This window comes from Pipra filicauda, unplaced genomic scaffold, assembly GCF_003945595.2.
Source record: "Pipra filicauda isolate LSUMZ 115617 unplaced genomic scaffold, ASM394559v2 scaffold63_size3267554_pilon, whole genome shotgun sequence".
In the NCBI taxonomy this organism is placed as follows: Eukaryota; Metazoa; Chordata; class Aves; order Passeriformes; family Pipridae; genus Pipra; species Pipra filicauda.
This window is the reverse complement of record NW_024104798.1, coordinates 3,069,978-3,094,523: the sequence shown is the minus strand read 5'-3', so window position 1 is coordinate 3,094,523 and position 24,546 is coordinate 3,069,978. Positions and strand designations below refer to the sequence as shown.

General features: G+C 40.8%; 1 long non-coding RNA gene across 2 annotated transcripts in view; it reads right to left on the bottom strand.

Moving 5' to 3' along the window:
• Window positions 1–474: 474 nt before the first annotated feature.
• Window positions 475–24,546, bottom strand: part of LOC120324657 — a 28,615-nt gene continuing 4,543 nt past the window's right edge. Inside the window, exons 1-4 of one of the 2 annotated variants that reach the window (XR_005566144.1) lie at window positions 16,737–16,860; window positions 4,229–4,308; window positions 1,511–1,669; window positions 475–1,381 (exon numbers count right to left, since the gene is read on the bottom strand). This is a non-coding gene — a long non-coding RNA (uncharacterized LOC120324657). Of the gene's footprint in view, window positions 1,382–1,510; window positions 1,670–4,228; window positions 4,309–16,736; window positions 16,861–19,521; window positions 19,618–24,546 lie in introns of those variants that run through there. The other variant, XR_005566143.1, reaches the window with a different exon arrangement.

The window sequence follows — 24,546 nt, the reverse complement described above, 5'->3', positions numbered from 1 at the left end:
TGAACTAGGCCAATTTTAAAGCTTATAAAATTTGGTGACTTTTCAAAGAAAACTTTTTTTTTTTTTTTTTTGAAGTGGCACAGTCCAGCACTCCCTGTTCCTGGCAGCAGCTCAGAAGTGTTCTGAGAAATGCATCTTTTTGTGGCAGTTCTGACCCAAACGAAATCAAGAAACCTTGGAAATCTCACAGGAGATGGATTTTTGTAAGCTTTCCAATTTAAACAGGTGGAGATAAACCAAGATAACTGTCTGAGACAGATCTGCAACATGTGGAAGGTTCATCTATAACTAGATATGTCTGCCTTTATTTTTATGGCCTTACCCTTTTCTAGAAATATGCCTACAGGCATTTGATTAACACTGGCGTAGTTATGTAAATGAATGAATGGGATGATAGATGTAGTAGAGAGAAGCCTTCATTCTTAACTCTGACAAACTCCCTTTCCAAAGGAGAGATTGTTTTAATTGGCCAGCCAGTGACTCAGGATGGGTTTGGAATGACAGAGCATCTTCAAAAGACCAACAATTCTGAGACTTCTCCCAGGCAGCAATGATAAAAAATGAACATAATGTAGTGTTGTTTCTATCACTTAGATATTTCGTATATGTTGCTTCAAATCAGGTCTTAAGTTCTTCTACCCTATCCACATGGCAAGAAGAGAAATAGACAACATCATTATCTTCAGAACAGCTTGCTCACATCACACCACAGTTTATTTTATGATTCAAATACTCTCTGTATTTCTTTTCCTCCATTCCTTCATTACCATCTCACCGTTAGCAAGTGTTGCTAAGTAACATTCTGCAGGCCCCTGTAATTTCACTGCACAACTGTACTACAACCACGCGTTAATACTTCACAAAGGCAGTAACTATCAGCAATAACCACTATATTGCTTTAAAGGAAACCACGGTACTTTCTCATTATGGCTGTGTATGCTTCCAAATTACACCAGTCATCAGGGTAATTCATTGTTGCTGGAGGCTGCGATGAATAAATTCCCACGCTGGATTTACAGAAATCCTGATGCTTTTCCCACGTAATGGATGTGTGCAACGAGTTTAGCTGAGACTCATTTTGTTTAGAATCATAGAATATGCTGAGTTGGAAGGGAGCCATCATGATCATTGAGTTCAACTCCTGCCCAAATACAGGACACGCCAGGAATCCCACCATAGGCCTGAGATTGTTGTCCAGACACTTCTTGAACTCAGACAGACTTGGTGCTGCGACCCCTTCCCTGGGGAGCCTGTTAACGGTGCTCAACCACCTTCTGGGTGGAAAACTTTTTCCTGATATCCAAGATGTCACCACACAGAGTGGCCAGGAAGAGGATGTTGGGAGGCTTGGTCCTTCGGTGCCTAAGTCATGGGTTAGACCCTTGGGTGTAGATGAAAAAGTTGTTGGAAAGGGCAAGAAGTGCTGAAGAAGGTCACCTTCAGAAACTAGATATCCTGAAAGGTTCAACATCGATAGGAACATGACAAGATATATCAAGAAATCTTTTACCTTAACTTCTGCCTGAAATGATTCACTGGTTTTACGCAGCAAGGGCAGAATGAAAATCCACATCTCAAACAAGAGGTGATGGCGATGCTGAAGTGGGATAAAGCAGGACACTTAAGAGCTGGGTCCCAACACACACAGAGTTCAGAGGAAGTTTTCTGCCTGCATAAAATTTGAGAAGTCAGACATATAATTACCATGAAAAAAGAATCATTTTTCATCCTTTTCATTCTGTGGTAAAAGAAATTAAAGGAAAAACAAATACCTTTAATAATTTCAAAATGTTGCACTTTGTCATCAATCTCAATTTGCCATAATGAACCTTACAGGAAGTTCAAAAGTTGCAGTGGGACGAAAATGGGATTGAGGGATGTTGGGCATTTGAGAAATGTGGCTCCAATTGCACCAGATAATGTCTGTGTCAGCCTTATAATATTTATTATGTCTGTTCTAAAGTGGAGGTTGTATGCATGTGTAAGCATGTGTATATTTATACATAAACATTTATGTAGAGAGAGTACCCATGTCTAAATGAATGTTCGTACACATAAATGTGTCTGATGTCAAAGGGAAGAGTCCTTTAACAGCTATATAAAGGTTTAATTTCTTATCTAGTGTTTTCCCTGTTTTGCTTGGTTGAGTGCCTAGTATTTATATGTTTCATTATCTAAGATATCCTCTCTCCCAGGGAACACACTTGTTTGCCATGTTCAATAAAGTAATGAAACATAGAATAAATCTTTCTAGTGCCATAACTACATGATACTAAACCCATGTTTTGTCTTATCCTCACCATGTACTTCGGTTCCTTTAAATGTATCTTTGTAGTGAAACTTGCCATAGATTAGTTATGATGATATTACAGCTGAATTTAATTTCAAAGTCTCTCAGCAGTTAAGGGTTTCTTGCCTTGGTCACTGCTGAGGAAATTTGAAAACTCTGATATGATTTATGAATATGGCTATATTAGTAGTGTAAAAAGGCTATGGGGAATATGAGAAAACAAACCTTTGCCTAATTCCATTCCAGTAAAAATTTCATTTCTTATAGCAAAATAAACAAGTAAATCAGTGTTGAATGATTCTGTTGCTTTATTACCTAACTTATAATTTGGCTTTAAACATCCAAGGCAAGTAAAATCTCAGACCCTGCTCACTTTTGTTGAAAGATAATTAGTTAACAATTAGAATATTCTTCAGAGGTTGCTTCCTTGAATGATATTCATAATGTGATGCAAGAGAAGAAAATCCAGGAATAAAAGGCCTGGCTTCTTTCCCCCAAATACAAGTACATTAGCCCTATTATTAGCAAATTTTTCAATGTAAACCTCTTTTCTCCTGAAATTTATTCAACTGTTTAAGGGATAATCAGTTTCCTAAAATTTCTCCAACATCAGTGTTCACTTTCAGAGATGCTGTTACCTCAAGACGTGTTGCTGTACAAGTTGCATGAACATACAACTTCTGTTCCTCATCACGTAGCCTATCCTCATAGCTGAGGAGCAGTCCCATAAGTATAAATCCCTTTCAGCTCACAGAATGGGAAATGCCCAATAGTGAGGAGACAAGGTTAAAAGAGTCAAAACTTTGGCCATTTTTTCCAAATCACAAGCTCATTACAACTTATATTAATCACCTGCTTGAAGATTCAGCTCTCCTTTAAGAAACTGAAGTCCAGGGGACTTGCACATCTAGGAACATGGCACTCTTTTGCAGGATCTGGCTGTTGCTGTCTAAAGCACCATGTCCTGCTGGCTTTTACAACACCATGCAGTGAAAATGTCTCTTAGACTGGTGAATGAGTAACCTAAGACAGCATAATTTCTAATTTATTGTAGGTGCATATACATTAGGTTCTCAGAATTATTGCAGACATTCCCCAGTCAGTGGAAGGCAGTAATCCCCAAGCTTATCTAGGTTTTCTCTTGGACATACTGCTTGACCTTAGGTGGGTCACTTAATCTTTCTTTCTCCCTTTGTTTTGTTGTCCATAAAAATATGATAATATTGGCTCACATCACCTGCTGAATAAGCCAATATTCAACAGAAATAGCTGATGTGAGATTAATATTTTCAAAGTACTCTTTTGCTGAGAAATGCTGTCAGTCCAAAGTGTGCACTACTATAATTATGGTATACAATGGAGATCAGGCACCTCGGTGGATATTCTTGTGCCAGCCTCTATATCTGCTACCTGACTTCACATGTACGTGTCCAATGGAAAAGAGATTTGAAAATTAAAGTGTCCTTGAAACTAGATAAGAAACTTTCAGCCAATGAGGAATGTCTATCAACACCTGTCTAGGGCTATTACTGTTTTTTTCCAGCTGGTTCTGTCTGGTTTTGTTGCTTCATGTACCCAAATCCACCATTCTGGCTGGTAAAGGAGGAAGAGACAGCTTTGAGAAAAGGATTGTGGTAGGTCAGGGTGCAGCAGGGTTTGAAAAGACCCTTCAGGGTTTTGGGTCACGATGTCTGCCAAAGCCACACACCTGATGATGGTGGAGCAAGAGGTGACAACAATCCTGCCATCCTCACACAGCTATCATCCCATGCCCAACAAGAGGACCTAACAATCTGTGCTGCAGCCCACTTGCCAATTAATTGAAATACAAGACTATTGCATTTGGTTGGCAATTCCCAGAGAAAGAGTGACTAGCCCATCTTTTTTCCATCCTCAGAGAAAATATTACTTTGATTTTCAGAGGTGAGCATTACTTACCTCATGTCAAAACCTGGTACAAATCTTAATGCAGCGTCTTCTGCCACAGAGTAGGAGGTGTAAGTAGCTTTTCAGTATGCCTGAGAGAGCACAACAGTTTTTTTTCTTTTAAACTAGAAAGTCATCACAAAGGGCTGAAATTTTAGAATGAATGAGATTGCACTAATACTAAACAACTTCTGCCTTGAATCTTCTCCTTCTCTCTTCTGTGTCTCTTTAGCTCTTTCTTCCACCTGGAAAATGCCCTGAACATTTTGGGCGCTATCAGGAGCAAGAAACAGCCTGGTGCCATTCAGTCATAGACGGCCCAAGGAATTTCTGAAAAATAAGTCATTTTGTTCTCACTGTTCAGCACAAAGTGGAACAGTAGGTGAAGTGGGCTTCCCCCCCACCCCCAAGTTCACATTTCCCCAGGGAATTCCTCCAGATTTCTCAGCATCCACCCGAGCAATGTTGTGGTGCAGCTGCACTGTGTTGTACAAACTGAACACGTGTCCCCACTGCCTTCCAGGTTTGCACACCTTTGAGGGGAGGACAGCATTACACAGCTGCTTTGGCTAAAGCGTGGGTTGATTTGCTTGCATGCTGTTTTATTAAGTCAAAGAAAAACCATGAGCTGTTAGCTTCCTGTAAAATGAAGAAAAAAAATACCCTAAAGAAAAGAACAGCCTGAAGATAAAAAGGTCCTAAGGTTCTAGAAAATGTCAACTCCAAGAAATGTGGTGGGTGTAAAACCCACAAATTAAGCTTTACATTCATATAGAGTGTCTACATTTGTTCTGAACAATGCTGAATGGTGAGAGCCGGGAGCCCCGTGAGCGCTGCCTCCCACTGAGGACATGCTTCCCATTCCTAGGCTGGGCAGCAGCCACTCCTTCCCACGGATGCCCCTTCCCACGGACATCCATGCAAAGTCACTGTCTGTTCTCTGCAGCAATGGGGGGGAGTTTTGCTTCCTCTTTGCAAAGCCCCTTCCAGCAGGATGGAAATGGGCTTTTCTCCAGCAGCTGGGGGTACATCCTTAGGCAGTGTGTGAACAGATACCAGGCCATGACACTGGATACAGTGCTGCAGAAATTGCTGGGGAGCTGTAGAAGTCACTGCCTCACTCCAGATCCAGTCAAGGACTGGGGCTGGTTGATTAGTCTTATCCTAGACTACACAGAATTCACCCAGCACAAGGAGAGAGGTAATAATTAATCCTTGATATTCTACAATAAGTTAGCAGAGGACAGAAAATGTCAGCTATGTTGCTCATATTTGCATAATACCATTGATTAAAAACCCACTGAAATTTGACTCAATTTCCAGATTAAAAAAGAAACTAAATTAGAGATTTTTCAACCAACCCTTCTCCGAAATTTGAATGACATAGATTTCTTTTTCTTTTTTTTTTTTTTTGAGCAAAAATCTTTTAGCAAACTTAAGGAACAGAATACCAAATCTATTTAGCATGAACATCCTCAGCTCTATGAAGTCTCTGTAGCAGATGAAGGTATAATGCAGAGACTATAATGCACAGAGTGCTTTAGGGAGAGAAAATGCTTTTGAATGGATTTTAATTCTTTTAAAACACTTGAAATGTGTTTTAATGTGTACAGTCAAAGCATTAGAAACTATTTTAAATGAAAAGTTTTATAAATATTGGTTTATTCAATTGGTATAAGACCTCACTCATTCAGTGAGGGGAAATGAAAATTACTATATAAAACTACATTTTATATATCTTATCCTATTTTGGAAGTTAATCAGAATGCTATTACATCTTGAAGAGATTACAACTATACATTAGGACTTAAAATCTTCAGTTCTTCCAGAAGACATTATACAACTCACCTGTACCATGGTATTTGTGGAAACTAAATGCTTGCCCACTTTCACAACTTTCTCAGAGAGGCTGCATGGCAAGCGCACATAAATCTTTCAACCAAGATTCAAGCAGTGAGAAGGAGCTACTGAATTGCTGGCAACGTGAGCTAATGTTGAACTAATATGAACTTCATGCAAATTTTTGCTTTGTCCAGGACTGCTGGTTGGGGCGAACTTGTAGTAACAGGCTTGTTGGAGACCTGTCAGGGGAGTCTCTCTGGCAGGCTGTGAGCTGCAGCTGGAGCTGCCTTTCCTTCAGTTTGCTCTGAATTTAGGACATGCTTGCGCAGCTCAGCTATAAACTTTCAGCTGGAGAGGAGACAGAGAGGAACCCAACAGCCCTGAAGCAAATGAATGTCAGAATAATCCCAGTGCAAAGTCAGACTTTCGGTGAAACTGCAGAAGTGAAAAGTTTATTGAGGCTCAGGCTGGGTCTAAGGCCATCTCGTCTGGGCTGAGGAAGCTGTGGACTCAAGAGAGATGAAAGCATGCAGTTTACTTGTTTTAATGACTGTCTGGGCTGCCTGCCTGTAGCCAGAAAGGCATCTCCACGTCTAGATGAGAAGACCCACAATCTTCACAGAGCCACACAGATGGAGCTCAGTTCCCACCAGATAGCGACAGCAGTCCATCCCTCCATCACTGCCTACTTGACCACTGTCACAGCAGTGAGGCAGATTTCACAGGGAGAAATCACACCTTAAAACTTTTAAAAATCCAAGAAAAATCCCAACAGGACAAGCTTCAGCAGCTGCACAACTGAGTCCAATAAAGCACATCGCTGCCCTCACAAACTTTGTCTCAGCAATGGTAATATTTGGGCTTGTCTTGTTTTCGGCTCTCCCAAGTAAAGAAACTGTTGTTGTTCCCTTAAAAAAGCTCTTCCCAGTTCACGGTCAGGAAGACTTCCCTGGTATTTCGCCAAGAGTTGTATAACAAATGGCTGATGAAACAAATAATGAGAACAGGCCAGAAAGAAGAGAGGAAATATCTAAAAGGAGGAAAAGGACAAATGAGTCTTCAGAGAATATGAGCTACAGAGGATGCGCTGAGTTTATGTCTGGTACATTTTGCTTCATTTCCAGTAATTCATGCCCTGAATGTTTCTAGAAACAGATAGATGAAGTATTTATGAAAACCACACCAGTGGAGCCATTGCAGCCAATGAAAAAGTGGATCCAAGATGTGTTGGGAGAAAGTTTTTAAGTTTTGACAGTCGAAAAAGATTTGTCACTAGGCCAACACATAGAATTTTCCTCCTCTAACTTGGATTGGAAAAAAGCAAATAGGATAATTTTTTTCTTTGCCTGACCTCTCTGTCCAGAGGATTTACTCCACCCTACACTGGATGGCCCATGGACCTCAACCTGCACCTTTGGGTTAAGGTCTTTATTTCCTTTCAGGAGTTAGTGCCTGGACAGGACTATTCAAATCTCCAAAGGCAAAGTCACCCAGTAGAAGCTCTGAAGGCAGCAAGCATTTTGGTCAGGGGTCTCCCAACAAGGTGCCATCAATGCCGTCAGACACTCTGAGAGAGACAGCAAGTGCATGGCTGCACAGACCAGAGAGTCCAGACCTGACACTGGAAAAAACTTTGGAGGAGTTCAGAAACAGAAAATCTGGGAGGACAGAGGAGGGAAAAAAACAAAGAGAAGACAAAAAGAAAATAATGAAAAAGAGAGAATGACAAAACCCCCCCTATGTTGTGTAAAATTTGCATATAAATAATAATAAAATAATGCTCACTTATAGAAACATTATGAGCAAGCAGTAGATGCTTATTAGCAGCATATTCCTAGGACCATTTCCCACATCTGTATTTTCCATTAAGACCAAGTAACAACCTCTGGAGCACACATTGCTCCGTGTGCATCTACCTATGACTGTGAACACCAAAACTGCCTGACAAATATTGGGAAATAATTCCCTAGATAAGCTGTGCATGTATTCACAAGTAAAATATGCAGCCATACCAGTCTGCACACAGGAAACATTCAATTTATATGTGCAAAATAGGAGCTTGAGGCAGGTCAGTACTTTAGAGACCAAGCTCTGAACCAGCAACACCAATCCTTTGGGACTGTCACTGCCAAAAGAGAGTGTTACAACTTTCCCAGAAAAGCCACATCTTAATTTTTGTTTTAGCTGGTTTCACCAACCTTCCTTAAGTCCCTCATCCATAAATCCAGAATATAACTTGGACAAGCATATTCTTATTCTGATCAACTAATGCATCGTTCAGGGGAGCTCAGGTGTTATTAAGCTCTAGGGCACATTTCTATCCCCTTCTGAAAAGAGTCATCTCGAATGTTTAAAGCAGTGTCAGTAGCACAGTTATTTTCCTAATAAAGTTTTCATGTGATGAACATTTTGGCTGCAAATTCGGTACAAAGGGAAAGAGTCAAACTCATGGATGCAAATGGAAACTTCAGATGATAAATGTCAGCTGATCACCAGGAGTGTGCTTCTACAGCACAAACCAATAGTAAAGGATGGTAAAATTCCCAGTTTTTGCAGACAGACGTTTTAGCTTATTAAAGCAGTTCACTGTTAACTCAGCAATTCTCTGTTTCTGTACAGTGATTTTTTTTTCCCTTGGATTAACAATATCCATAGCAATTTTATGGGCGTGGTTCAGATCAAGAACATGTGCTGCTAGCTGGAAAATTGCATTTGACCTCTGCTTTTCCTTATCTCTTTTCGGCTTTTGTTTTCTCTTAAGTTTAAAGACACTTTCATTAAAGAAATTATTTCCTTTCTTTGGGAGGCTGAATCAAGAGGCGCTAAAATCGGTGAAAGTCTTTCCATTAATTTAGTAGGGCTTTACATTAGACTTTCAATTAGAAACAGTAAGTGTAGAAGTATAAAGAAACCGAAGATAAAGGAGAGGGGAGCAGGAGGTGGAAATGTTTCATGAACATTTACAAACCTCTAAGGTTTCATTTGGCTTTATGTTAAGTTTAGGTCAAAGGTTTGGGTCAGCTTTTGTTCTCCTCAGCCCCCATTTGCTCTGATCTTCTTTTCCAGAGCGGGATCTTGACAGATGCACTGTGAAAAGGGAAAAATCGGTTTGAAAAGCTGGACTCAAGACCTGCTAGAGGCAGAATGATGAGGCAACTGCTTTGCAGTTTGTTTCATGTCACAGGGAACGCAATTCCCTCAGATAAAGTAGCACAGCATTGGAGTGAACCCTGCAGATTGTTTTAGGGAAATGTAATGAGAGGGACACATCACAATTAACGTTCCTGCTTGGCATCTCTTGGAACTCACATCAAACCATAGAGTTTTAGGGCGGTGTCATGCCCTGAGGCAGAAGCATTGGCTGCCGTTTGCTGCTTGTAAAACTATTTACTTGGGGACAGTATTTTGTTGACCAGTGGCAAAATGCCAAGTCTCCCACAGGGAGATGGATCACTTGTCCTCCAAAGGTCACAAGTCTCCAAGGTGGCAAAGCCATCATCCCCACCAGCCTTTGCCTGGCATTGACAAGAGAGGAGTGAGGCAGCAAGAAGAGGATTTTGGCCCTCATGACACAGAGATACAAATAAGGTGAGAAAGTATCTTCAGGTCAATTTATTATGGTTTTTTTTGTAATTTCTAGGTAATATTGCAGGAAAATCAGAGCAGTTCTCAGCACTGGAGCACTAAAGGTTCAGTCCAATTCCTTCTGCTTCATCCCCAGCTTCCTGCTTCTGCCTGTGTCCCTATTCATCCCCACCTCAGCCACACCAGCACAAAGGTTTGCAAGGCCCCTCCAGCCCAGACCACTGAGAGCTGAGTTAACACCAAAACCTCCTGCACTGCTTGGATCCCAGCTCACTGGATGGGGCTGGCACCTTACATGAGCTTTGGCTCAGATTCATCCTGCTAAGTTTAGATATTTAACCACACACTAAGTCTCTAATTCCTTTAAAAATCTTTCTGCAGCAAGCAGAGAGAGATGGGCACCCCCAGGGGCAATCCCAGCTGTTGGAGGTATCATTATTTTTCCTTGTCACTAAGCCCAGAGGGAGCTGGGGCCCAGGACACTCTGCTCAGCCCACACCGTGCAGGACAGGTCTGTTCAGACTTTCCCTTCTCCTCACCAGTGTAGGGACCACAATGTGGCCACAGAAGAATAGAGACAAAAATAGGTTTCTGACCTACTTCTTGGCAGCAGGCAGCGGTGAGAGCGGCTGCTGGAGCCGACGGGGAATAGTTTGTAACCACACAAACCTCATGGATGGGTTGGCGAGCTGGGAATGACATTGCCTCTCCAAACTGGCTTTTCCAGCTTTCCTGTTGAAGCCTTTTCTCTCTCTTTTTGACCATCCTTGATAGTCCTGACAGACCTGGACGATTCTCCTCCCTTTCATTTCTGTTGATATCGCGTTTTCTTCTGTGTTTGTGTGAAACAACATTATTTGCCATGGTTTTGAAATCAGCTCAGGACACAGTTGCTGTCTTGCAACATGTATTTTGGAAACAGCATTTAGGAAACATTTTCAGCCATGAATATTTGAAGATTATTATATTCAAATCACTTCCAAATATGAGATTTTTTGCTTCTCAGGGGAATGGTACTGTAATACTGAAATCCGTTATATTAATTTTTTCCCTTTCTGATTTAAATTCAGACATACTGTGGATTTGTATTATTACTTTTCATCAATAGCATATACTTTCCATGCTAGCAGGCTCTCAAGTGGTGTCTGAACAACAGAAAATACCTATTCCTTAGAGGAGTTTTCTCTAAATAATTTTGTATTTCTAATCTATGTTTTTAATTATCAATATTCTCTAGTGTTTCATCTTCCATGAAACTTCAAATATTTTTAGGATATCTTCTTTTCAGACACCCAAATTGTTTTCTCATGGGGGCTAAGCTGGCTCCATGGGATGGTCAACCCTAAATACCTGACACCTTTTACTCTTGTTTTCTCCCAGGGGATGTTTTATACAAGCTTGACTGAAGCCCTGCTCTGACAGAGGGATTGGATGCTGTACACTGCACACATCCAAGTAGTCTCACTGTAATCAATTAGTAAGATTGGATAATTTAAAAGAAAATGTTTCCTTTGTTCCATGCAAATAACATTTTCATTACTCATTTCAACTGGTTGTTTAGCAAAACCAAGTATTTTTTTCTTAATAAAAAGTGAATGGTCTTAAAGCAAACACCACTAAGAGTAAAGATGCTGGAAATTTCCTTGCTGTGAAGGCATGGAACAGAAGTTTTATCCTTGGATCACAGAGATTTAGGGTCAACCGAGGAAATCTCTTTGAAAAAATTAAAACTCGTCTAAGAAAAACAGCATGTTATCCCTACTGACCGACTCCAAAGAAGAAAAAACCTGCAGCTTTACCCAACACATCCCATTTGGTCCCTTTTATGCCTGGGAAGGTGAATTTCCCTCAGAGTGAGCCCGTTGCTGCCACATCCTCCCATCAGCTGAACATGAGAGGTTTCTCTCTGTTGTGTTGCCAGGATGTTCCTTATGCCCCTTCTGTAAACACACAGGACAGGTCTTAGCAAACTCAGCGAGATACTTTAAGTTCCATTTGCACAGAGAACTCTTTTTCCATTACAGGAAATCAGAGAAAGAGGAGTCAGCACTCCCTTTGGTTGAGAATCACGATTCTTGGGCATCCTGTACATGTGGCTGTTTAGGGTACACTCATAAGATCCCTCTTTGCATCTGCAAAACAGTTCCTGAGCTGCTTAGCCTTAAAAAACACATGAATATTGTCACTGTTGTTGATATCATTTATGCTCAGATTTATGAAAAAAAATATTTTTTAATAAATAAACTCATACCTGTACATATACTCATACTTCAAAGGTTTGGGGGAGTTAGATGAAAGTGGTTGTTGATGAAACTCAAACACCGTGTGCTGGTGCTGGAATTCAGAGCCAGCTTTCCGGGATTAGGTGTCCCTGGTTAACCTCAGCTGTTAGAAATTATTTTGGAGCTTGGCCCTGGCAGGTGAGGAGTAACCATGAGGAGGAGAACAAAAGGGTTTCTCTCTCTTCTGCCCCAGTCTCCCCCCTTTGCAGAATTGGGCAAATGTGGTTTTAATTCAGAAATACAAATGTCATCTTCAAAGTCACTCTGTGAAGGAAGGGTGGAGAATGGGAGAGCCAAAAAAAAAAAAAAAAAGAGAGAGAATTGGATTGCAATTTGTCAAGATGTTTTTAACTGTGAAATTGAACTAGAAAGTCTTAACAGCTGAGTGGTGAGCAAGGGGGGGAGGAAGAGGGACTGGGAGTGCTGGAGCTAGTCTGCAGTACACTTGAAATGCAACAGACTTCCTTGCTGTCCCAAACAGCATCTAATATTTTGCTTTCTTCAAGGCCACCCCTTTTCTGATGTAAATAATCCTGTGATCCCATACCACCAGGAGTCTAGGGAAAACAGCTCCACCTTACGTGCTGTTCTTGGAATGCTGAGAGCAAGGCAAAAGTGTCACTGAAAGCTGTTTGGGACCATTAAGTAGCAAAGAAACATTTTTTCCCCATGTTATCCCCCACCTCGTGCTTTTGGAAGTCTCCAGGCTGGGAGGTATTTATGCTTCCTGCAGGTTATAGGAGCAATGTCTGCGTACGTGCTACGGCTCTGACAGCAGATGTGAATAATGCAAAAGGGCTACGAACACGAGAAGTCACTCTGAGCTCTTGCTGTACTTTCTTAATGTATGTGACATTGACATAATACGCCCCAGGGCATTTTGGATCAGATGGCGTTCGCCTGTTCCACGTGCTGGTTTTATGAACAGCAATCAAGTTGTGAAACACATGTAGGCAGCGTGTGTGGTGAGTGGCTTTCCATCCTGCGCTTGGGTGGGAAGCACACAGCCATGGTGAGGGCAGTACTCCCAACAGAAACACCACTCTGCCATCTGAGGAGATGACTCCTGCTCCCTGGCAGGGCTCGTGGTGGGCTGCTGGATGGTGGTGGTGTTGTTATCATCATTTTGTCTGACTGTATGACACACACAGCACCCAGAAACAGCTTTTGTGGCACACAGAAGCTCGACCAGATACACATCACAGGAGCTGACATGTGAGCTGGATACTCTCCTCACCAATACAAGAAATTAAAACCTTCACTTCCCAAGCACACAGGCTGGATAGGAGGGTCACAGGGTCAGTCCAAGCCCCTTTTCCTCACACTGAGGAGCAGCAGCCCATCAGTCAGATACACATTTCAGCAGCACTGAGAGAAGCACATCTCCCCCTCCCACATCCCTGTCCTTCAGAAGAAAAAGTCCATTTCTGTAGGGACAGAAAGCAGGATTAATCCCTCTCTGATTTCCTCCTCTAACTCCTTGTCCCTGACACCCCATTCCAGCTTTCATCCTATCTGGCCTATTTAGTCTAGAGCAGGGAAGACAGAGAGGAGACGTGATAACAGTCTTCAATTATGTAAAAGGCTTATGCAGAGAGGAAGGTAATAAATTGTTATCCACATCCATAGGGAAAGCACAAAAAAAGGTAATGGGTTTAACTGCAGCAAGGGAGACCTGAGTTCAGCACTAGAATAACTTTCCTGCTGCAAGGGTCATTGGGCACTGGAGGAGATTGCCCGAGGGGCTGGGGGATCTCCACGGCTGATGAGGTTAAAGAAACACTTTAGACAAACGTGTCAGGAGTGTTTTGTGTGGGGGTGGTTGAGGTGACCTGCTCAGGTCCCTTCTAACCCTCTTTTCCTCTGCACCATGGAGATAACTATCCCAGCCTCATTCCTTGGCAGACAACCATGACAGAACTCCCCTTCACCTGTGTTTTTTGGTATAAGAGGACAATCCTGTGGCAGCAACACACTTGGAGCAAGGAATAGATGAAGCCAGAAGACAGGATCATCTCCTATCACACAGCAAGCATATCTGTCAGGTTCTGCAGGACCCAGACTGTTACTGTGCCCACTCCTAAATAATTTAATTCTCTCTTAAACATCAAAAGAAACTCAAGTATCCTACAAGTTCACTGGCTGCAGAGGACAAGGGCTCACACTCACAAACCCACACTCTGACTTCAAAGCAGCAGCCTCCCCACAAACAAGACAAAGAGAGTTGCTTTGCCCTGTGCAAGAATACCAGGTACCTTGGACTGTGCTCACTTTTGTGACTGGTACTGCCTCATCTTGCACAGTTCTTGCAAAGAAGCAGCATCCCTGGAGATGCTCTACTCTGAAATGCACTTCTCAGCAAGTAACACTGAAAATAGAACCGATCATATTTTTACATATGGATATCCTGAAGTGCTTTGCTGGACTGGGGCCTTGCCCAGCTATGTTTCAGGCTCCTGGAGGTCAGTAGGGATTGATTGGCCTCTCTGCATGAACTGCATTGAAAGCCTACATGTATCAGAATGAGGATATTTTACTGAATATGTGTTTTATCTCCAAGTTTTACATGTTGACATAAAAGATGGTCAATAACAACAAAATGAGAAAAAAGAGTCTCTCTTTCTAAAAGAGAGGTGTGAGTGAACCCTAACAGATGTAATTTGTATCATTACTGCTGATGAAGTTAGTAACCTGTAGCAAGGAGACATGGATCAATAGCAACTTGAGAAGATGCAGCTGCACTTATCCAAATGGATATGAAAAAGGAAGTGAGGTGTAAAAGGCAATAGCTGAATATTTAAACCAGATGAAAGTTGTAAGGTAGGTTAGTGACCTTGAAAGAACCAGATAAGTAAGAAAAGTAGAGAAGGGCTACAATGATTTATATACTTGCCCTGCACAAATATTACAATGCTTATTGAAGGGTGTAGTAAATTATGAACAAAGTAGAGCTTTATGATATTAATGACAGAGTAGTTTATACAGAAAGGTTGGCAACTTTGGGAAGGTAAGAGAAATTACTTTTATTTTAACTCTTTTTTTTTTCCAGGCTTGAACATTTCTTTTTCTGACATGCAGTTTTACACTTGACAATCTGTTTCCAGGTCCTTTGTGACAACAGTAGAACTCAATGTATGGAAAGCAGAGGAACACTAGGAAGTGTAAGGAGACATGGAGAAAGAGATAGTAGGTGCTAAAAGCTGGCAGCTCACCAAGGTCCTGTTTCTGCCACCATGGAAAGAGGTGGGAGTTTTGGAATTGACCAAGAGGTTCTCAAACATTTATCATAATTACTGTGTTGATATCCAGAACCCCTGATCTTGGATCATACCATGCTGGTGTCCATAGAAAAGACAAAAGGCAAAAACCACCTCCCACATGCTTTAAATCAGGCAAAGCAAGGCAGAGTTTGGTAGGACAAGGGGCCACAGCACAAAATGTTTCACACGTGCTTGCACAGGAAGGTGGGCCAGGACCTCCAAATCCCATCTCACATCCAAGTGCTTAATGTAGACTAAAGGGAAGGACATTTCTGTCTTCAAGAACAGACATTTTAAACTAGCTTAAAGGATTTTGTTAAGGAAAAAACCAAACAAAAAACAACAAACCAAAACAAAACAACAACAAAACGAAACAAAAAAAACAAAACAAAAAAAAAAAAGAGGAGAAGAAAAAAAAAGTCCACCCTGCAGAGTTTTCAATATATGTAGTTTGGTTTGCATAATACTGGTATTAATCCTAACTTGTTTATACCAGTGGAAGGGACAAGTCAGTCATCACAATACTCATAATTACACATGGAAATACATTTATAATCATATCAAGTCCCAGCAGTGACTCTAACAACTTCTTGGACCATTGCCATCAACAAAAGAGCCAACTCCAGAGAGAAAACATTCAGGGGCACAGTTTGCACCAGTTAATCAGGGCATGGTCAACTGCACTACTGGGACACACCAGCCTGCTGATCATTAAGGTCTGTGACTGCCTTTTGCTGCAGAGGATGTGAGTGGCTGTGCTCTCCCCCAGCCCTGAGACTGCACTTGGTGAGATCAGTGGCCGAATCCTTACCTTCATCAGCAGGGTAAGGCCTGAGGAACTGGCACTGTGCAGTGTGCTGCTCATTATTTGCCACTTGCCATGTACAGGTGACCTGAAAACCTGACCCACAGCCCAGTGAGTCCCCTTTGCATTTCTCTGTGCTCTGGATTGAACCTCAAGAGAACAATTAGAATGAATGAGCTCAAATAAAAATGAACTTTTGTGAGTGTATTTCTGATCACTTTTGCAAGCTGCCCTCTGCCCCCTGCAAGAGCCCTTGCCCAGGTGTAACGTGGCCAAAGAAAGTTCTAGCTAAGAGAAGATTGCAGGTTAATAACCATACTCAAAGAGCTGCTTACAGGGGGAAAAAATGGCTGAGAATAAAAAATATTCAACAGCATCACCACCCAGAGCGAATAAATTTCACAGGTAGGATAGTGCAGATACAGCTATTATGGAAACATGAATCTTCAGTTCCTTTACATTATTATGTTTTTCCTTCCTTGTAAGATTTGTTGAAAAAGTAGAATATGCTAATAAACCTCTCTGATTTGTCTCCCTTGAAGTTTTGTGTGAGCAGAGTAACACATTCTATTTGAACTCCATAATTCATATGTAATTATTTTTAGTTATGTTCTCTTCAACCCTCCACGGGCAGCTAATGAATTTAGGAAAATGTATTACCTTGAATTACCCACTGTAATTTCTCACCAGCATTAGCTTGAGCTTTGTTGGCAGCTACACTCTTAAAAATCATCATTAAAACTTACCCCAGTCCATGTGTGACCAGGACAAAGAGTTTTCCCCCATGACCTCCTGCCTCTGTGTTACTCAACATCTTATCCTATGCCATTCAGGGCTCTAGTATCTGAAGACTGGAGTATTTCAGCTTTTCCACCTGCGAGAATCAAGGGATAAATACGTATTTCTTGGTCCACAACAGCAGCCATCCTGTGATGAGCTAACTACGCATATGAAGGTATTCCCATGGGACTTGGCATGGACAGCTTGAATTAGGCTGGAAAGGCAAAGGCTGGGATGGAGTCTGCTGCTTCAGCACGGCAGTGACACCATCTGCAAACACACTGTTTTGCCACAAGTGCCAAAAGGAGCCAGGAGAATAAGGAGGACAACACCCTTCACCCCAAGCTCCATCCCTCCTCCACTGCACCTTCAGGAGCAGTGGAAACCGACGGCTGCCCAGCTTCACCCTCACACCTGCAAACCCTTCCACGGCCTCATTTCCTCCCTCCTCCGCATCCTCCCACAGAAACTGGGCTATTTGTTAAACAGAAAGACTGACTTCTTCTGCTGAAATATTTTAAGATGGTCTGTGCCTGTACATGAAAATGGAGGATTTATTTTCTCAAAGAAGCCGCATTTTCTGAAGGCTTCAGGAAACTAATTTTTAAAGGAAATTAATAATTATTTGGGGATTTTTTTTGCCCTTACAATCTCTTCTTCCTTGCAGGAAACGATCATCCAGATTTCTTCATGGGACATTCAGTATGTGCACTCATTTTCTGATTTAAATAAGAAAAAGATCCAAACACCATAGATGTTAATAGAAACTGAAGTTTTGTGTCCTGATGGTGCAATGAACTTTCACAACAGTGAAACACAGAGTTGAAAAACACTAATATGAAAAAAATGTTGTCATTTGAATCCATCATAATCAAATAAACTAGTCAATACCACCTTAACACAAAACATTACAAACACCAAAGTAACACCTACCTGTGAAATGCTTGATTTTTATGAAATTGTTCCTTGAGAAAATGGTCCCATAGAACTTTTTAACTCTACTTAATCAGCACAAAACAAATCAAAGAAGATGATTCTCATTTCCTTTTCTAAATGAAAAATGTCCATTTCATGAGGGAAAGGTCAGCTGTTAGGCAGGGTGCTGGTGCACTTTAGAGGACTTAAAATCTGCACCTGGACTTCCTCATATCCTAAGTATTCCCCTCCCTCAGCCTGGCTAAAAATTGCTGATTAAAACCACTTTTTTGTTCCTGGTCCCTTCATTATTCTGATGATTGTGTCTTTCTCTCTTACAATTTACTCTTCCTGCAACATTTTCTGGATAATATGCAATAAATTCTGGTTTATGTCGTATTCGCAGCTAGACAGCTATAGAAGTGTTAAATAGCTACTGTGACATGTCTAATAAATAGCCATCTAACCACATTATAAATAACCTCAAATTCAGCCCAATAAATACTGCAATAAATTTGGTTTTGCCAGTACATCTGTATAAATATCAGTACTAAGATGGATCAGAAAGGCTAACTATACTAAAGAGCTTTGATTTTGGAAAAAGGCCATGTGCAATACTTCATTCCCCTTAGGAGAAAAAAAAAAAAAGAAAAAATTGTTCAGCAAATAATAGAGCATGGGGAAAGGGAGAGATTCTTGAACAAGCTGCAGTTTATTTAGATGAGAAAAAATGAGATGCAAAGCAGGACATGTTTAACTGAATGTCTGTGGAAGTTGCACAATCTTTGCATGCCTTAGAAAGCAATAACTTTCCAGTTATTAATTAACTCCTATTGCCAATACCATTACCAGCAGCTGGAAACATCTACTGAACAAGACAGACAAGTACCTTTTTCTTCTAACTGCAATCCTATATTGTCTGCCAAAAGTTCTGAAAAATATTCCAAGCATTTGGCTGACTATTCAGTAGCCTCATCAATATCCCCCTCCTTGACATTTTTTCACCTACCACCCACGTTTTGCCATTCTTTGGATGACAAAAGCCAGGAGCATCTCAACAGGGAGAGGCTGGCATGGCCCTGGCAGGAAGGAGAAGTCTGTCCCCCACCTCCCATGCCTGATGCCACCCTGTTCCACTGGATCAGGAGCTAAGCTGTTCATCTGTGTTCTATGACACAGAAAAATATTTTGCATTTCCATTGCTCAAGTTTGCACATCTTTAAGGTCCCTCCATAGCTTTGCTTTCTCATCAACCAAAAGACCATTCACTCGTGTGAGCAGTGATGACAATACCTGCCACAGTTCTGTGTTTATTCCGGCCTGTTTAGTTTAGCTTGTTTAAGTTTTATTTCTATTTATAAACTTAGGGGAAGAAATTCTGTTCAGAGGAAACTTTTAATACCACTGTCCATCCCCTATTTATATCCTTCTGGAGCTCTGTGATAAGAAGATAATACTACCAGCTTCCCCTGTGTCAGTTTGCTCACAGAAAAAAAGACAAGTTACACAATAGTTCTACCATTACACAAAGGATGTGCATAAACATCTGCATAATCTAATATTTTCCACAGGGTCAGACTAATAGGTCGTTTACTCCACATTGCTTTCTAACTTACCAGTTCTAACACTGTGGAGGCACACAGTTAAATTATGAGAAAAAGGGAATATTTCTTCAGCATTCAGCTTTAGTCATCAGTGATAGATCAGGTACAAAAGGCTGCCCATGGAAACTTAAATTTTGAGCAAAGCATTGCAGATGTGAAAATGGCAATTTGCTAGGAGCCCGTGGACCATGTCAGAAACACATACTACACACTTACACTGAAGTGTAGTTACCTTGTCTCCTGTTCCTTGGGACACTACCAGGCAGTAAGCTTGGAGTTCTTGCATCAGCTACATTGATTAACATGAGCTTTCCAGGAGCTGATGTACCTGCAGGAGAAGAGATCAAAGCTGTTTGCTCTCATAAGTGATACCATGACTTTTTCAATTCCTTCCATGGTTGTCCAGCCTTAGACTGTCCCACTCTTTCCCTGGACATCCCTTCATGGGGATCTGCATCTCCCTTAATGTCTGAGCATGGAAGGAACAGTCTTGGATCTCCTCAGATTTTACATTGTGCCATCAAAATCCACTCCATCTTCTCCAGTTATGACTGCTTTTCTGCCTGAAGAGAAACATGGCAAATACACAGATGCTGTGGATCACATAGGGTAGTTTTCTCCAGATGGGATCTAAGATCTTAATTTTATAAATAAATACAACACAGACTATATTGACACACTGTCCTATTCTATTCATGTGGTATCTCAAAGAGGGACAGCTTTTGGGGAAAGCCTTAACTGCTTCTTGATGGAGCAGTGAAAGGCTCTCAGCAAAGCACAGGATGGGCAGATTGAAGCAGAAAAGTGTGTGGGTACAGGAGGTCCATTTTCCCTCGACTGCTTTAAATCACAGTCTCATTAAATGTGGAGGGTAGACATAGGGAACCATGAGACTCAATTAATAGGTCATAGACTGCACATATCTAATTATAAATCCATTTGGCCCTAGCCTAAGCATCCTAATCTTAGTCCCAAAATATACAAGTCTGCCTGGAGCGACGCAAAGCAGTGATAGCCCATGCAGGGACTTGCCAGCCTCAAACTGTCCATGTTGTTCTTTCAGTTATCACAGTTTATTTTTTGGACACTGAAACCCCAGAGGCTGCAGAGCAGTAAGGCACCACAAAGGATACAGTGATTTGTGACAAATCACTTCAAGGACAAGGGGAACCTTCTCAATGATATCCCTGTCTGTCTGTCTCTGCATGATGTACTGCAAAGGTTAATTTGTTTTGAAATCCCTAGTTTTAATTTGCATTACTGATCAACCTAGCAATTATAAATGTTAATCTATTCTTCAGTGGCCTTAAATTCAGAGATCGAGACTGTTGAACTAAATAAAAATTCCATCCCTTGCTGTGATTTATTAAAACTTTAGTGATACAGAGAACCCACTGAGTCAGAGCACTGACAGAAGCATTCTTTCAAGGCACATCCTTAATTAGTTTTAAAGCAGGATGGACCAATTTATATCAATTTGATTTGAATCAGTTTTGTTAATTGTGATTTAAAACACAATTTAAATAATTTAATTTGTTTTGCAGTTGCGCTTTCTAACAGATATTCTTGACAAAGAGTTAATCTCAGAGACTGACAACTAATATAAATGTTTAATTGCAAAGAAAAGTAGCTTTGAGGTTGTATTTAGTATTTGTTTTTGTTAACTAAGAGAACACACTAAAGCCACACTTACGTCACTATATACCTAAGCATTTATTTTGGGTTTTGATTTTTACATTTGATTTGTGAGAAAACAGGACATGGTGGTTTTAGTCACCTGATTAGCTTTTTAATGTGTGCTTTGTGTCATGCTGCTTCTGAACAAAAATATGCAGAAGAACATAATTGTTTAAATGGAACTACATTGTGTCCTGCATATTTTAGGAAATATTATCAAAATATTCCTTGCATTTCAAGGCAGCTGATGTACTGAACAGTGCAAATATCATCGGCAATAAACCAGCTGAGCTATTTTTTCCTTACTTCCATGTTCTTCAAGATCAGAATTGGCTGATCTCAAACTCTCCCCCCCACACCTTTTACTCACAAGATGGAAAAGGATAAGCAAATTTTCCTGTTCTTTCAACTCCCAGTTATTCTCTCAATTTGGAATACTCTAGTCATTAAATGATGTAAAGTAGATAAAACAAAAAGAAGAAAACGTTCTTTTTGCACCTGCAAAAAAGGCTGCAGCTGTCAAAAGCTAGTTTGTGACTCAAGAAACTCCAATTCCAGGTGTCTAGTTAGTAATTTCCCCCCTTTAGAAAGCTGACATTCTTCGGAATTTTGGCAGTGAATATATACTCAACTGTTATTTTTTTGTAAGAGTTTATTAATAAGAATATAAAATCTTATTTTAGGCATTCATAACAAATTTAGGCTGTCATCATTCCAGAATACATGACTTCAAGTCTAATTTTAAGAGGAGAAAAATATTAATTCAAAAATTCAAAGATGCACTGGTATGTGTTGTAAAAAAACACACACAGAATTCTTGGCACTAAGGAACAACAGACAAAAGGACAAGATTGTGAATGGATTAATTGCCACCTATTTTGGAAGGAAACACAACAAAAACACTCTAGATTTTTTTTTATCCAGAGGATTTTCCTCCCACCCTCAGCTGAGAACTGAGCCTGTCCTGGTCTGAGACATCATCTCCATGACATAAACGCTGTGCTGGTATATGTGATACCTTCTACCACTATCTGAATTTTGCAGGGGAAGTTATGCACAGAGCACCATTGTCTTGCCAACAGAAAGGAGAACTGGTGAAGCTCATGTTTCTGTTGTGTGATAAAGTATGATTTTTATCCCTTGCACCTGGATAAAGACCTTTCACTTCCCCACAAGGAAAATGCCTGGCAATGAACTCTCTTCTCCCCACACCATCATTCTCAGAGAGCATGACAGAAAAGGCACAGCTTTAAGCCGAAGTGTCCTTTCTTAATCCAAATACTTATTCTAAATTCCATCTAAACCTCTACCTGATTAGAAATTAGTTAACTAAGTTAATGTGGCTGCTGGGTAAGTAATAGAGCTTTTCCACTCAATTACTTGACACAAGTCTAACAGTGCAGTTTCTTAGGGCAATGACTTGTCCTTGTGGACTCAATCTAAAGGTTGGATTCTATGATCTTGGAGGTCTTTTCCAACCTTGATGATTTTATTATTCCCATCCCTATCAGCAGGACATCTACACTGACTGTTTAGGGAGGCTAGCAGGAGGACAAGACTAGGGTCTGCACACATCCACCTCTGAACAACAGCACCATAACACCTCAAAATGCACATTGGAGCTGGGTAATAATTCTTCCCCAAGCTATTCTCAATATTTGGCTCTAGGAAATTCCTGTTCCGTGAGCCAAAAACTCTGTGGGGTAACAGAGATCAGGCAAAGGAGGTCCAGACTGCTGTCTGCAATGAGGGTTCACACTATGTCCTTCATGTCTTAGTCAGCTCCCAGAGTATGAACCCTTATACTCATTTTCAATCAGTTTTCTGAAATAGGAGACATTTGTTTTAATTTGTCTGCAAAGTGCTGAAGATGCCACCTGGTACTTAGCTACCAGTGTTAACCGATACCAGTAAAAATTGTATGTTGATCCTTAGTTCCTAGAAAAGGATTAATTCCCCAGTGTGGTAAGAATTTGAAACTAAATTAAATAAGCAAGCAAGTTAGCTTTTCACCAGTTCTGAGTTTGCAGCACAGGAGTATGCACATCCAAGAGGTGTGGGAATGCTGGGACCAGGCAGACACTCACCTGGGAGGGAGCACGACAAAACACCCAGGCAACATTTCCATAAGGCCCTGCAGAAGTACTTCCCAATCAAATGAAAACTTGCATGAGAAAAACTCAAACGAAAATTTGATAACTAAACAGAAATTTCACAAAAGGTTAAAAGCGTTTCTGTGGAATGAAATTTTTGCTTACTCTGAACTTCAGAGCAGGCGCAGACTAAAGAGAGGTGCCAAAAGCAGTAACTGAAGAGCTGTCACCGTGCTGCAGCTAAGGACATACATCCACAAGTTCCCCTTAGCAACGTCTCCTTTTCTGCTGAAAACCACCATAGTTCACAATTCCTCCATGCAAGCATCAGCCTACCTGAAAATGGCAACTTAAATGTGCAGAACAGACAAAAGGGATCAGTAAATACCTCAGTCCTGTATGTGGAAAGTTGCACTTTACATTCAAGACCAATAAAATACTTTAAAACCTCAGTGAGTACCTGTAAGAGTTGTGTCTGCTAAGCCCATCAAGTCTGCAGAACTTGCACAGGAGAATCATAGAAAAATTTTGCAAGGGGAGGCTCAAGACACGCTGATGTAATTTTTAATGTTTTGGAAAACATAGGAAATTCCAGCAATCATTGAATTAAATCTGAATTTCTTTCTGAAAGATGTGCTTTAGGCAAATATAAACCATTCAGTAAATACATGGAAAAAGTGATGCCCTGGAAGAAATAAACAAATGATATATAACATCAGACAAAACAAGGTAGTGCAAGGCCAAGAAATAACAGCTATCTTTGAAATCATTAGGAAGTAATAAAAAATAAATATTTGAAATATTAAATAAAATAGAAGAAATAATTATTTTCCCCTATCACTCATGTCTAAAGCAGTGCAGACATGCAGCTCAAATGTCACTGAATATGGCAGGTTTCATCCCAGCCTGATCTGAATTTCAGGTTGGCTCTCCTGACAACAGCAGCTCATCAAGATGTCTGTGCTAGCCAGATACTTCACCTCCTGTGTGGGTAGGGAAAATAGAGCAAGTAAAACTAGCTGACTGCAGGAAAATTGAGAAGCTGTAATTCATACAGAATTGGCCCAGAAATAATCAGATTTCTAACTCCTTTATTTGTTCCTGGACCAGATCCACTCTGACCAGATAAACTCCTCCTCAGTGCACTACACAGCTCTGGTGTAATGAAGTGATGGGTCATGCTGGTGCTATCGTATCCAGGATTTATGAGGAGACATTATCGCCTCAAATCGGGAATTGGAAGGGGCAGAGGTGTTTTGGTTCAGCTCTGCAAACAAGTCTTTAAGGCATGTTTGAATGGGTGGGATGTAATCAATCAAATTAAGGTGCTGTGCATGGGTGTATCTCCCCTGACCTCAGAGGGAATTCCATCATACATTGGTACAGGATCTGACTGGTTAGGAATTAATTAACCATGCACGTCTATTAGCAAAAGCATGCACACCTCCTACAGGTAATTCAGCATATTTCCTCTCCTTCCCTGAAAG